The 15074-nt window shown below is 41.0% G+C and overlaps 1 protein-coding gene across 2 annotated transcripts in view; it reads left to right on the forward strand.

Moving 5' to 3' along the window:
• The window catches only part of tmem104 (transmembrane protein 104), a 74500-nt gene that overhangs the window by 45856 nt on the left and 13570 nt on the right, over positions 1-15074 (forward strand). The window lies entirely within an intron of this gene.

Here is a 15074-nt window from a genome sequence, read left to right on the forward strand (position 1 = left end):
TTCATGACGATGTTTATGTGAAGCGTTTGGATCTTCTTTTGCTGCTGGTTCGGTCAATATTGTTTGGAGAGAGATCAAACTAACAGCTTTAGAATCAGCGCATAAAGGGCGTGAACACAAAGCGCGGACCCGGATCAGCGAGCTGTCGGCTTTCAGCCCCGACTGTGAGAAAGGCGACATCTAACTGATTCTGATCCGCGGGTCGCGCTGTGTGTTTAAGTCTATGTGCAGAATCCCTGTACCTGCTCTCATTTACTGTTTGGTGGTTCTTGAAATTTTGTGAGATGTCACCAGAGATTCTGGCATTTCGGACAAAATAAATTTATATTAAAAAATCGATTCAGGATTTTAATGAATCGATTTTACGTTATCCAAGCCAGAATCGATTTTAATCGATGAATCGATTATAAAAACCCACCCCTATGTATCAGGTCAGCTTCATTTATTTATTTGTGCATTTATTTTTTGATTGAGTGTCCGTTTTATCCATTTTCTCATGTTATCCACTGTTTTGTATGTAAAGCACGTTGAGTTTAATGTGATGAAACATGCGTATAAATGTCAGTTAGGTTTGCTTGATGGGGATGTTTTCAGGTGATTAATGGTGCTGAACGAACACTCTTATAAAGTGCTTTCTTTCATGCTCCATCTGTATTTTCTGTTTCTCCCTCGACCACTTCCACCATAATCATGTTCTAACACTCTTTGTCTTACTTGCCTCTCCTCCTCCTCGCTGCCCGTATATTCAGCCAATCCTTGTTTTTGCTATCACGAGGATTTGCATGTATGTTTTGGGCTTTTATGGACTATTTCAAGCCATTTCTACTCCCTGCTGTCGGGGTATCCTCACGTCTTATATCATACATGTCAGAATCGTAGCAATGATACATTTTTCTTTGTGGTCTGTATGTAAGATGCAGTCATAGTGGTGTTTCCAGCATCATTCAGTCACGGAGTGGTTTACTCTCTCGTGCATCATTAAGGTTAAATATCGCCGGGAAACAACAATCTTTCTTTCTTTGCTTTCATTCATGTCATGAACATACAAAGCATGTCGAGCTATTTAAACATATGTTGAATAATTGAATCGTTTTTTTATTGCTGATTAATTTCAGTCAGCCATAACGGAAAGAAAACTGCTTCATTCGCACAGTGAATGTGAGCAATGTCTTAATTTCTGTCAGAGGGTTGGAAAAAAACTCTTAAATTTAAACGTTCAAGGTCTCAACTCAAGGTCTTAATTAAAGTTAAATGATGCTTGCAGTTGTTGAGGTCTTAAATAATTGCAGTTTTGCAGAGGAAGCAGCTCAGCTCTATTTCAAACACTGTTGAGTTGTCTGCATTGCAGCTATTTAACTGTTTGTTGTGAAATGCATCTTGTAATTAATTCAAGCTGGCATTTCAAGTGTTACACTTTAAAAATATGAACCAAAGAATAATATTTCATGCATTTCTTAAGGCAGGTATCTAGGAATGAGACAAACTTGTTCAGAGTAACTAGCACCTCCTTCCTTATAAAGGAAGGAGGTGCTAGTTGTTTTTGCTCTCAGTGGGACAAAAACAGAGACGTAAGATGTGTTAAGAGACCATAAGTACAGTTTGAACAATCCTCCAAATTCATGGAGTCTGCTGCTATTAGACGTACGTGATAATTTACAGATCATAGCAAAAAAGATGTTTTTAAAACTAAACACTGACATTATTTTACATCTTGATTCAGACAACTTATTTCTCTTACATTTCCATTTGTGTTTAGAAGACAAGTGCTGGCATCATCACATCATGAAAATCATTTTAGCGTTTTCACGTGTTACAAAGCCACCGTGTGGGCCAGACTGATGGAGATAGGAGACTGTAAATAATGGAGCAACAGTCAGCTGCCTCTCAAGAAATGTCCTCATCCTATGAATGAACTCAAACTGCAGCTGCAGATGTCCTTTCTTCACCTGCTCCAAGTGCGTGACCCTCCAGCTCACAGCAGAAACAGAACAAAGACTACGATTTCCAGCTGCAGATCACAACAATTGAGTCAAAATTAACTGCAGGATAACTGAAGAGTCTCTTGGGAGGCTGCTGAATGATTTCCGAGGACCACCAAAACAGCAGCAAGCTGGTTAGCTGTCAAACTTTCAAAATAAGAGCAAGGGGATCTTGTTTACAGATGGGAATAAATATAAATCTGTCCTATATTCCTTTAAAGATAAAGTTAGTCTTAGTGTGGAAAAAATACAGATATTTGTGTTAGTTAGTGCTAGAGTCTCCGTGCAGCAGGCATTAATTACAGTATAATATTCATTGTTCTTGTAACTCTGCAGTCAGATTGATGAAATAGATCACAGCGCAGTGTGTAATGCTGCCTCACCTTAACATATGTGCATACATCAAAAAGTATATGCATTGGTATGCATTACATGTTGATTGAGGTCATCATAAACCTCATAATAATGAGATGAGATGGGCCTGTCTGGCTTTGCCCAACACATGACAATGATTAATCAATCACTTAAGACGTTCACTTTGCTTTCATTAATCAGGGCAGCTGTGTGTGGGTAGAGGCAAAGAAACTGAGAGGGAATGGCTCAATCAATCAAAAGCAGGTGGGGATGTTTGAGAGGACGATAAACTTGAGTTTCATGCAGAAACAACACTAACATCTTTCCCCTGTCAGCAGCAGCGTGCGACTGCACAGAGCACAACTAGCTGCAACTGGAAACAGGAACACCTGATTTTTAAAGGTGGACACTGGAGCTTCTTGTGAACCTGCTGGGTGGGTGGGTGGCGTGGAAACCCACGTTTTCAGGTGTGATAACTCGATACCATACTCTGCTGCTGTTCTGTCTCTGTCCGTTTTATTCAAGCTCACTTTGACAGCATAGAAAAATCAGTTTTCAGAGCAGCAGCAGGATTACTTTTACATACGCTCACGTCGTCACTTTAAGCGTTGTCTGAATCTACAAATTATAGAAAGTAAGTAAAGGTTTGACCTTAGCACAGGTGTTCCTCACGTGGGTGTTTTTTAACTTTGTGTTTGCATCCCTGGTTTAAAAAGCAACAACTAAACAAAAATAATAAAAGTGTGGATGAGTGGTGACGTTCGGTACCAGCGCTTTCTGTTTGAAATCTGTTCAGAACAAAGATTAACATCAGACACAAATGGCCTGGGAGCTCGGGACTCTGGGGGCAGAGAATCATAATCCTTCTTCCTCTGTGTGTGTGTGTGTGTGTGTGTGTGGGGGGGGGGATTATGAGTGCCCAGGCTGGACCATCAGGGCACTTAGGATTTTCACTGCTGGACTTTCTCCCTGAGGTGATCACTGCTAGTCATCGGGGTATTTTCCCCCTGACCCGCTTTGAGTATGACGAGGTGCCCGCCAATATTATTTATCACGCAATATCTGCAGTTACCCAATCCCCGACGGCGTGGCAGTCGTGAACAAAGCAGTCGTGTGGCTCTTCTGGGTATGAATCCAGCCACAGTGACATCAGAGCGCTTAAGGACATCTGTGCCACGAGTGTTTGGCTGATTAATTACTTAAATGGGGTGGACGGTCAGGGGTTAACTTATGGCCCAACTGTGATGGCTCAGGAGAGGCGCTCACATATGCGGTGATTAAAAGAGACCAGTGGAACGGCTCTTGAGCTCAGAGTTACGCAATCTACCGCCAATTAAATGCCTTTTCATAGTCCCTGCGCTCTGTCAGCCACACAAATCCAAAACAAAGTGATTGACAGCTATCGTCTGGTTTGCCAGTTGGTGGCGGGTTTTCGCCATTACCGAGATCATTCACCATATCTAAGCCCCGTTAATCTCCTCCTTCCAAATTATAACTTTGTTTCGTGGCACAACACAAAGTGCATCAAAAGTGGGTTTTTTCCACTTTTAAAAGTTTCGTACTTTGTTGAACAGAAAGAACAGAGAAGGGGGACGATGTGCAACGCACACCTCCGGTCAGAGTCCATCACAGCTGCTGTGGTCACATGGTCAGTATCATAAAGTACAAGGCGGCTGGTATGCTCCTGTTTTAGTTATTTATTTATTTTTTAAGTGAGACTTTCTTCCTGGATCAGATTTGCAAGCGTTCTGTTATCTGACAGAGACTGCCATGCAAAAAGTTTTGAGAAAACAGGAGGCATCAGGCTGTAGCTCCCTCTGATCCCTGTGGTTTACCTTGGTACAAGGATGAGGAATGGCAACATGCGTGTTGTTGATGTATGTTTGCATCACAGTGCGAGTCTGATGGATGATGTAGTCACCATAACTCCACCTGTTGGTTAGTGAAGTCCTGCTAAAAAAGCTTTAAGCGGAGCTGCTGTTTCGCTGCTGGTGTTTTGAAAGCGGACAAGACGAGCTGTGAGGTGGTCTGACTGAGCATGCTCAGTGTCAGCGGATGCTATAAATCTGATTATATCATCAAAAGATGGCTAAAAAAATTTAGACTATTTACTGTGAAAATTAAATATTGATTGTGGGGAGAGAAAAACACAAAAGCAAAACACCTCACTATAAAAGGACTATTAAAGGTTCATCACAATCATTTTTTAATTCTTATAAAAAAAACAGTGCCTCATTCACAGTGCAGGGACCACACAAATTCACTTTTCTTACAGCTTGATCTGATGAAGTCCAAACTGCAGAAAAAATAGTGACTCGCTGGTAAAAAAAAAAATATTTAAAGGAAAACTTCAACAACAGGCGTCTTTCTGGTAATCTGTTTAATCAGCTACCAAGCTTCCTTGGTAAATTGTTTTCTAATAAAAAAGCATGTCAGATTTTATAATCCATGACTTTAAATTCTCTTAATAACTTTTTTGCGTACTCAGTATCATTTACATACCCACTTTCCACCTTGTTTACATAAGTGCTGCATCAGTGAACGTGTGTGATTCTCTGAATGTGAATAAGAAAAAGAGAATTTGGATCTTCACTTATTCCAACAATGAAAATCATTTTCATGTAACTAATCGCACGAGAAAGTTTTATTGTAAAATGTGCTCATTCCAACTGCTGCTATTGCTACTACTACTACTACTTCTCCTTCATCATCTTCTCAGTCTTCATCTCCTTCTTATTCCACCTCATCAGTTCATCCTCTGTCTGAAACAAGCTGCCCCCCAAACACAAAAACATGACCATATTAGGCATATCCCCTCTCTTTGACATCATACAGACACAAAAAAGATGTGATAAACTGAGTGAACATCTGGCTCATCCTTGTACATACACTGTCCTTTGGCCTTGCTTAAATGAGAATCCAGCACTGAAACAGGAGTTATAATACAGCAAAAACAGAAATAAAATAGCCCCCCCCCCCCCCCCCAAATTTTTACCATTACAGTTGCTTCGACCCCACATTTGTGCGTTCAGGTTGTTGAACAGTTTTTCCTGAGTGTTTAGTCATGCACCGTCACTCAGTATTCTCCACTGAGACATAATGGGACCGATCTCGGTGTTTGTGTCAGTCGTCGCTTTGGTCACCTTTGCAGTTTCTCATCTCAGACTTGCTGTTTACTGCATTTCACTGAAGTGTGTGATTGCAGCCAGCCTAGGTGGCTGAGAGTGTCGTGCTGAGGAGGAGAAATGGACGATTTTTAAGAACGTCTTCGTCGTCAAACCTGAATCGCTCACAGTTGACGGGTGTGCTGCTGCGGAGGAGCAAAGCCCATCGGCCTGCCAAAAAGGAGGGAACGCAGGGGTGTGGGAAGGGTGAGGTGAGCGTCCAGACTAAATTGATTCGTGCCACTTTTCTCCTGACAGCATTTGTTTTTGTTTATTGCGACATTTATTAAAGTGAGCGTGAAATGTAAGCAGTTTCTGTGGCGAGAAAGCAAAAACACCGTCAGAATCTGTAGACCGGCCCCACGAACAGGAGCCGGATGAAATTGCAAGAGCAGCCCAAACAGAGTATTAAATGAATAAATGCATTGGAAGCAAGTGTCATTCAATCTGTCTGCGTTATGAAATCCTGGTAATATTAATCTGTTGCTGTTTGGCAGTTTTGTTTTTTCTGGTGGGCATTTCCAGCTAAAGCAGGCCATGTTCACTCCAACGACACCGAGGCTGTTCGGTCTGATCTGAAAGCAGTTACTGCTGTTTGGAGAGAACACAATCAGAGGAAAATGAGTGATGACTTCAGTGTGCAGCTTCGGTTTTATCTGCTATATAAGGTGTAGTGCTGGGCGATATATATCGTGTGGACGATAGAAAAGTGTCTATCGTGTCATTTGTCTTCTATCGTTTCTAACCTAATTTTATAAATTATGACATAAAATATATCATTAACCCTATAACACCGGTCAGAGCAGGCACGCTCCGTTTTGCATAACTATTTTTAAACCTCTGTAGAACTGCAACCACATAAGCTAGCGCAATAATTTGTTTTGCATATGAGGAGTTGTACTTACATCTTATGCCATCAGCTTGTCCCAGGTCCTGGTTTCCTTCCACATATAGCTTTGCAAAAATTGCATAAAAAGCACTTGCAGCAACAACAACATAATATTCCAGAAACACGCTTTGCCGATCCGATCAGCTGTTCATAACACTTCCTATTTGGAATATAGGTCACCGCGAACTATCGCATGTCTGCCATTACCTGCCCGAAACTGGAAGTGACGTCATTTTTGCGGAAATGTAGTTTTTTTTTTTTACCATCAGGGCCTTATAAGCCTGTACTGGTGTTTTTAAAAGTCATGTTTGACTTCATGCTTGTCTGTATCATTTCTGGGATGCTTAGAACTCAAATTACACTGTTGGAAATAGTTTGTTTTGATGCACATGCTGTTTTTTGTTTTTGTTTTTGTTTTTTTTTTGCAAATTTGCACTATAATATTTATTTTCATTATTCCTGCAGTATATAAAAATTAGTGTATCTCAAAAATAAAACTATGAAGACACTCAAAATAAATTTCACGTGTTTGGAAACTATTTTGTGCAACTTTTTTGTATTTACAGTTTTGAGGGATAAGCCTCTTACATTTCTCTAAGTAGAAATATATGTAAAAAAAAAAAAAAGAGAACGATTTTCATTTTTTTTGTAGTTTATTGCACTTTTTTGCAATTTATGTAGTTACTATGGACTTAATGCATACATATTATTAAAATTTGGGCTATAACGGTTGTATTGATGTATAGCAACTTGAAATGGCTCCACAGCATGTAAAAATATAAAGATAAGCTCTGGCGGACTTGGTTCTATGGTAGGTCTTAAAAGGTTAAATAGCCTGTGGCAAATATATTAGTGTTGTCTTCTCACTATACATACTCTTAATTTTATGCAAGAGAAAATAAAGTATAAAAAAATGATATTTTTCGCAAAGAAACTCCGTCTTGTGGTTTTGCGACATGGTGCTGCTTTACATGCACCCGGATTTGCGACATGCTTTACGGTAACCCGGACATGCAACAGGCAGACACAGCTACACAAGCAGCCCAAGAAGAAGCACTTTTACCGAAAAGAGGGAGTATGTCTGTGATTTGGTTACATTTTGGGTTCAACAGCACCAACACGGAGCAGAAGACGCCCATTTGCAAGCTATGCTATAAAACTATTCGTGCACCCGATGGCAACACAACAAACCTCTTCTATGACCTACAGAAGGTCCAAGAAAAAGAATACTCAAGAATCTAGAAAATCCGAGCTAAACCAACTTGTGGAACGACGGGAGCAAGTTGGGAAAAGTTGAGAAGGACAGCTTGATCCGAGGTACATTATGCCCGGTCGTAAGCACTTCAGTAAAGTCGAGTTGCCTCGCTTATATGACGCATGCCGGGCCAAAGTAGAGAAGGATCTTTGCAGTGTCGTGCATTATGCCTTGACGACTGACCTATGGATGAGCAGAGATAAGCAGCCCTACATGAGCGTAACCATCCATGTCACTAACAAAGACTCCACCCTCTGCGCTCGCTGTTTACAGACTGCGTACTTTCCAGATGACCACAGGTCAGGTGGTATATCGTGATATGTATCGTTATCGTGATATAAAATAATTCATATCGCGATAAATATTTTTTCATATCGCCCAGCACTAATAAGGTGCTGAAGTGGAAAACGTGTTGGTGTAAGGCAAGGCAAATTTATTTGTATAGCACAATTCAACAACAAGGTGATTCAAAGTGCTTTACAGAGACATTAGAAACAAAAACAAATAAAAAGCATGATTTAAAATTGATTAAAACAAACTAACTAACTAAACACACACATTTCACACCTGTTCGCGCGATCTGAACCCTTATCGTAAGGGGAGCTACCAGTCCTTCTGTGGACGAGCTACTTTCTATTTTAAATTCCCTGAATTTAAAATACTCTCTAGACCCAGTTGGGGAGCTACCCAGAGCTCTAATCCCACACCTGTTCGCGCGATCTGTAGTGCAGCAGCTCCTCGGTTCATTCTCAGCACCAGTTTTATGTGCACTTTGCTTTTTGACACGACCAAACAAGAAAATTGTCTCTGCTCTGAGCATGAAGTTTACCTGATCAGAGTTTCTGAGCCGCTGTACAAGGTGTCATCCAGACGTTTGGGGAATGAATGGATGAAATCTAAACCTTACCTGATTTAAATTTGGACAAACTCTTGTTTGACAGCTTCATCACAAATCCAGAACCTGCACAGAGAGCAAACATCAAGTTCTGTTTCAAAGTGACCCGGTCATTCGATGGTCGATGGTCGGTAAGGCCTGCGAACATGGAGAATGCTGTTTTTTGTTTCGTTATTCTTCGGGTCGAGCAGAGTGAGTCTGTTGGCGCGTGCATGACGAGATGACTTTGTAATGAAAACATTTAAAAGCTTTAAGATTGTTTATTTTCATTTCTCTTCCTGGAACATTTTGATCACTGTTTGTAATGACAGTAAACACCAAACAAACAACACAATATGTGTGGCATCAGAGAACCTGAGTGTACAAGCTTGTGAGGCTGTCACTAAGGACAAGTTTCTGTCAACATGAATTTGCATTATGTTCATACACCAGGTTGGCTTTGTAGTTTGTGCTTGAGCTGCTCTCACCTTTCTTTTTTGTTTCTTTTTTGTGTGTTTTTAGTTCTTCTTGTGTTACCTTAATTTCAGTCTTTCAGTAATGTGTCGCTTTTTAATTCTTTTGAGTAATGTGCTGTGTATCGGCCTTGTAAAGCACTCTGATGTTAAGTTTCTCCTGTGTAAATCACTGAATGAATCATTTTAACTTGTTTGTTTGAGTAGCAGAAGGTCAGGGCCTGTGAGCTGCTGTTTAGCTTTTCATTAGAAACATCAATGTTTCAGTTTTCTTAAAAAATGCCAGAAAAGCCAGAGCAGTTAGGAGAGCTCGGAGTATCTCTGTGTGACATGTGGGCGCTTTAAAACGGACTGAAAATCAAATGGCATCAATGTCATGAAGTCCATTCATAAAACAGGAAGGTCTGCTCAGACATATTTGCTAATGTTACAGGTAAACTGATAAAGTGCATGGTTGGATTGGTGTTATTTAAAGTGGAATTGTGAAGTGTGACCCTACCAGTTTTTCTCCTTTTGGGTGGGTCATGCCAGCTCTGTGGGTCTGACTCACTCACAAACAAACACATGGCATCTGATTCCTCGCCCACTCACTTTTCTCCGGCTCCATTCCCATGCTCTCTCGCTCCCTGACATCCTGTCATCTTTCCAGTATTCTGTTTCCTGATCTCAAATCTGCCAGAATCAAGAGCTTGTTATTGTGTCGACGTAGGTTCGTCATTTTTGTCCAGTTATGCACTCATTCTTTCTTTTTCTTCTCGCTTCCTCGCAGATGAACATAAATTCGGACCAATGTTTTGAAGGTTATGGTCAGTGTGGGATAAAAACCACCAAATATCAAAATACAGATGCAAGTCCAAACCTTAGCTGCCGCGTTATTGTGTCTGTTGCTGAGCTGATGGAAACCCCAGTAAAGATGTGTTGCAGTTCTTCATTTTTGGATGTTTTCTTGTAGTACTCTTGTAGCTGAGGCCCAGTTGAGTGGAGTCCGGTGTCCTCAGGCTGTTGGAGGTGCAGTCTTGATTCACGATCAGTCCAAAAACTGCTGAGAGTCGCACGCAGACAAGCCTCAGGGATATTACCTGAATCTGTGCCACATTCGAGGGATGCACTGCAAAGTGAAATTAATGGGTTATGAAGACACGTTTTGCCTAAAGCCAGAGTCACAAAGGTGGCTCTGCTTGTACCTGGCTCGATCGCCACGGTAACTGATGCTGCACATCTGAACTGCCTTGAAGGAGGTCACGTTCAGATGTTGTCATCACTAAGACAGATATAGATTCTCACCTGAGGGAGTACATTACACATTTTTGGACGCTGACACACTTTCTGTTTTATCTCTTTACCAAAAATATTCAAGTTATAAATCTAAGATCAGATAGTACAGGACTAGACACTGACCAATGAGAACAGCTGTTTTTCTACAGGTACAAGGCTACTCTTACTTATTTTGTTATAAAATAAGCAGGTTAAAGGTCTGGTGATGATTTCAAGCGCAGCATTTATATTTGGAAGGTTTGGCATTTTTTTAGAGATCAATGTTTAAAGTTTTAGAGCCCTAATAGGGGGCGGTCTTCTTTAAAACGACCCCTATTCTTCACAACTCTCTGTGACCAGGTCCTCTGACTGAAGCAGGCGGTGATTGATTGGTCTGTTTTGTGTGGGAAAATAATCACATGACTTGGTGAAATGCACCTTAATGAACTATTGTGACACCCATCGTCTCTTCTCAGTACAATGTGAAATTTATTTAGCTTTGAAAATAATCGATGTTATACTAACAAATGTTGGCCATTGCCACCGTACATGTCTAGTATTTTCTTTGTTGATCCTATGAAGGCATCATCACCTGTTTCACTGATTTCTGGGTGTATTCTCTCAATACATCTTGTCTGGAAAGTTAGGTTGGGAAGCGCATCTGTAACCGGAAGGTCGCCGGTTCGATCCCCGGGCTCTCTGTCCTGGTCGTTGTGTCCTTGGGCAAGACACTTTACCCTACTTGCCTACTGGTGTTGGCCAGAGGGGCCGATGGCGCGACATGGCAGCCTCGCTTCTGTCAGTCTGCCCCAGGGCAGCTGTGGCTACAACCGTAGCTGCCTCCACCAGTGTATGAATGTGAGAGTGAATGAATAGTGGCATTGTAAAGCGCTTTGGGTGCCTTGAAAAGCGCTATATAAATCCAATCCATTATTATTATTATGCATGATTTTATGTTAATGATGGAGCTTCATGACGTCCTGGCCAAACTGTCCGATTACACTTCCCACGGAGTTTGTTTGCAATCATGCAGCTTCTAAAATTCTTATTTGAATTTGGTTTGGAGGCACTTCAGTGCTACAGGATTCTTCAGGCTCAAAGACATCTGAGGAATAAATCGAAATAAATCAAACTTAGTCAGAGTTAGTTGACTAGATGGATGCAATCAGCCAAACACATAATATAGAGGATTTGTAGATGAATACTTTTTTATGCCTGGATGAAGTTTTATTGTATCTGAACCCAAGTGTTACAATCAAAGAACCTCTTTAACAGAAACGTTACGTTTACACTTTCAATTAAAAATCATAGAAGAATATTAAGCCCATGCAAAGTCACTTATAATTAATCATGCTGGTATATTTTGTACAGATTGCACACATGATTGGTGAACTTTGTGCCTATTAATATGCAAACTAGGCTAAGCACAGTTTCATCATTGGCACCACAAAATCCAAAGAAAAGGATTAAGATAGATACGAACCAGCCTTTGTCGTCCAGCGCGACAAACACACCGTAGATGAATTCAGTCTGAAATTAGACCTCACATTGTCATTCTGTAGTTTGCAAAGTGATCTTTAGACAGAAAATAAAGGAACAGGAGAGCGGCCGACCATGCTTCAGGGCTGAAATACAGCTTTCTGTCAGCCGGCTGCCATTAATTTCTCTTTCTTCTTCAGACACATCTCTCTTCATAATGGTTCATTCATTACCTCCAATGGCTGTTGCAGATTTATGCTTTGGCTCAGCCCGAGCTTAGACTGCACTTTGCCAAGGGGACAGCTGGTAATACTTTAATATATAGAGACATAGGCATCATCATTATTCAGCAGGATTAAAAGCTGTTGGGGGGGTTTTCTGTCAAACTCACAGATAGCCCAGCTGTCCTTTTTAACATCTTTTGAGCTCTTATTGTGTCTAAAATTGCTCCTTTGTTTCCTCATTCATTGATTTCAACTTTGGAAAAACTCTGTAAGGCTGGGGTGTCAAAATTAAGGCCCGGGGGCCAGAATCGGCCTGCCAAAGGCTCCAACCTGGGCCACTGAGCTGCTTTGGAAAATGTGAAGTAGGACATAAATGATCGGTATCGAGAGGCAAGTAAACAAACACCTCCGCAAGTGGCTCAGGTATGTGACTGGTCATCACTGCCGACCTGAGGGCGTTTTGGTTCAGGGTCGAAATGCCTGATGATATTTGGACACCACCTGACGACACCTGGTTGGAAGCTGCAGTCGCTTACAGCCACTTAAGGTGCAACTTTTAGGTGTATTTTATAAGTTTCCAACTGTATTTTCATCAGCTTCGCAGGTTTTCTCCTGAAGACCAAACCAGTGGTCATTCATACTATCCCAGTGTAAATAACAGATAAACAATAAAATAACACAAAGTTTCTGTTTTTCCACTATCTACTATAGAAATGTATGTTTACAGTAGCTTCACAGTGGAACAAAAAACCCCAAAACAAATTAAAACAAATTGAAAAACCTTTCATTTTATTCTTATAGGACACTCGGGACGATGAGCTACCAGAACTTTTGTTTGTCATTTTACACATTATTTCAATTTAAATTTCTTACAGTTTCCGGATGAAGAGTCGCGCTGACACACTTTCATTACTACAGCATCATTTCTTGATCGTGTAGAAAAACCAACATGTGCTGCTGAAATTCCTTCTTTTCCTTATATTAAAATATCTCAGGGATTAAATTTATGGTTAAAGTTCTTTACACTGCCTTTTTACTCAAACTCCTTTTATGATGTAAAATGAGTTTGATACACCGGCTGAAGGTCTCGTGGGGAACCTTTCAACCACCAAGTTCCACTTCTGAGTAAAAAAACCTCATAAAATATGTATGTGGGGTAATCAGGTTGTTAGTTTTTAACTGTTGCAAATCGGCAACGCCTGCCTTAAGAGGGTTAAATATACAAAGTGTGTTTTCATTTTATTGTGTTTTTGATGGAGGGGGTCAACACAGGAGGTCCATAACTGTTTGCCTTCTTTCATCAGCTTTTAGTGTTAGAAAAGGTTTTAGGGATGCTGAAGCTCCCAAAGAAGACTCACACTCCTTATACACACATGTGACTTTATGTTTGATTTAACCATCCTGCTCGCGTCTGTAGTTGGAAACAGTTACCATCAAGGGAGTGATGAGTCTTTAACCAACCAGTTAGCATGCATTAGCAGGATGCTAACATTGTTTTTACAAAATTGCACGTGCAGTCATGTTAAATTTGTGAAAACTAAAATAAACTGAGTTTTTTATGTTTAGCGGCAGATGTAAAGTGTTTCAGCTTCGTTCACTCCGTTGAGGACTGCAGGTGCTCCTGGACTGCAGCCAGTTTTAGTACATTTGGATCAATAGGATGTGGACAGGCCACGTTGTTGTATTCATTCTCAGTGTCTGAACAAATACATCACATAGTTCCTGAGACTTTTTATACGTGTGGAGAAAAAACTAATATAAACTTGTGTTGCTGTAAAAGAATAGCACTGAAGTCATTATTACCCATCGTTCGGGGACAGTAAAGGTCTGAAAATTTAAAAAGAAAAAACGAGAAACCCATTTGTAGCAGTTCCATCGATGTCTTCAAACATTATAAAAGCACCTTTGTGTTACCATCCACCCACCCTTTTATACAAACTCTGGTATTATTTGATTTTGTGCCATTGAAGTCCTCGTTCAGGGATACACTGGTGGCACTCGGTGTTTTCTTCATCAAAATTTTAAAAGTGCTAAATTCGCCTCATTCTTTTTATTTTTCAAGTACTTTGGAAGGTGTTAAGCAGCCTGTTTGTGCACCTCCATTGCTGGGCTGAAATCCTGCGCTCTTGCAGAGGTGTGTGTCAGTGTGTGTCTGTCCTCATGCGTTTGATGGGAGGGCGAGGTCCTCTCTTTGAAAGCCTGCAGGCTGCTCTTCAGATGAAAAAGCACACAAGCGACTGCCTCGGAGATCACATGCCACTCAAACTGTGCAGTCAGACCTGAGAGTGTCAGAGAGCGGGGATATGGAAGAGACGGATGAAGGGAATACGTTTGCAGGCGTGGGGGAGAGGGAGTGATGGGAGCTGATGGGAGCTGATGGGAATGGAGCTACAGTAGCTGAGCTGCGTCTGATTGCAGCTCTTGATAAAGAAAGTATCTGATAGGCTATCAGAGCTGTGGCCTGGGAGGATTTGAAATTTTTGTTGTACTATGGATTGGGCCACCTCTTCATCTTTTCACCCATCTTTGAGAGCGCTGATGGGATTTTGACAGCACTTGAGGAACGTTGCGTCTTCGATAGCGTTTCAGAATTGCATGTCAGTGTCACAACTGCAAGACAAAAAAAGAGTTGCTGGCTAAAGTCTGCAGGATCAGTCCAACTCAGGAGTTGGGAAAAGCTGCGATGCTGAAGCCAGAAAGTGTTTTTCCAGTTTTGTGTTTTCGTTCCTGTCTGTTGTTATATGAGATATTTTTCTGGCTTAAAATGGGGAGATAGTTCTTTTTGGTCATTTGAAAATTAAAAGTGTATTTTTGCTTTTCATACACAAGAAACCCCTGACATGTCTCGTTATAATGGTGGCCACAGTTTCAAATAACGGGGTCAGTGTATGCGCAGGTAATTCCTGTGAGCAGAGAAGCCCAAACATGTTGATGAGTGACAGCCGATCAGAATATTGTTGATTAAAGGGGGAGGGGCTAAAACGACCTATATCAGACAGAAGGTGAACTGTGGCCCAGTGTAAGAACACAAGAGATACTTTACAGTAGCTTCACAGTCCGATCCAGTAATACAGACGAGCAGAACGTCACGTTGGAAGTTTTCTTTCATTTAACAGATTGACTGACAGG

Source organism: Aulonocara stuartgranti (assembly GCF_965226115.1).
Source record: "Aulonocara stuartgranti genome assembly, chromosome: 4".
Lineage (NCBI taxonomy): Eukaryota > Metazoa > Chordata > Actinopteri > Cichliformes > Cichlidae > Aulonocara > Aulonocara stuartgranti.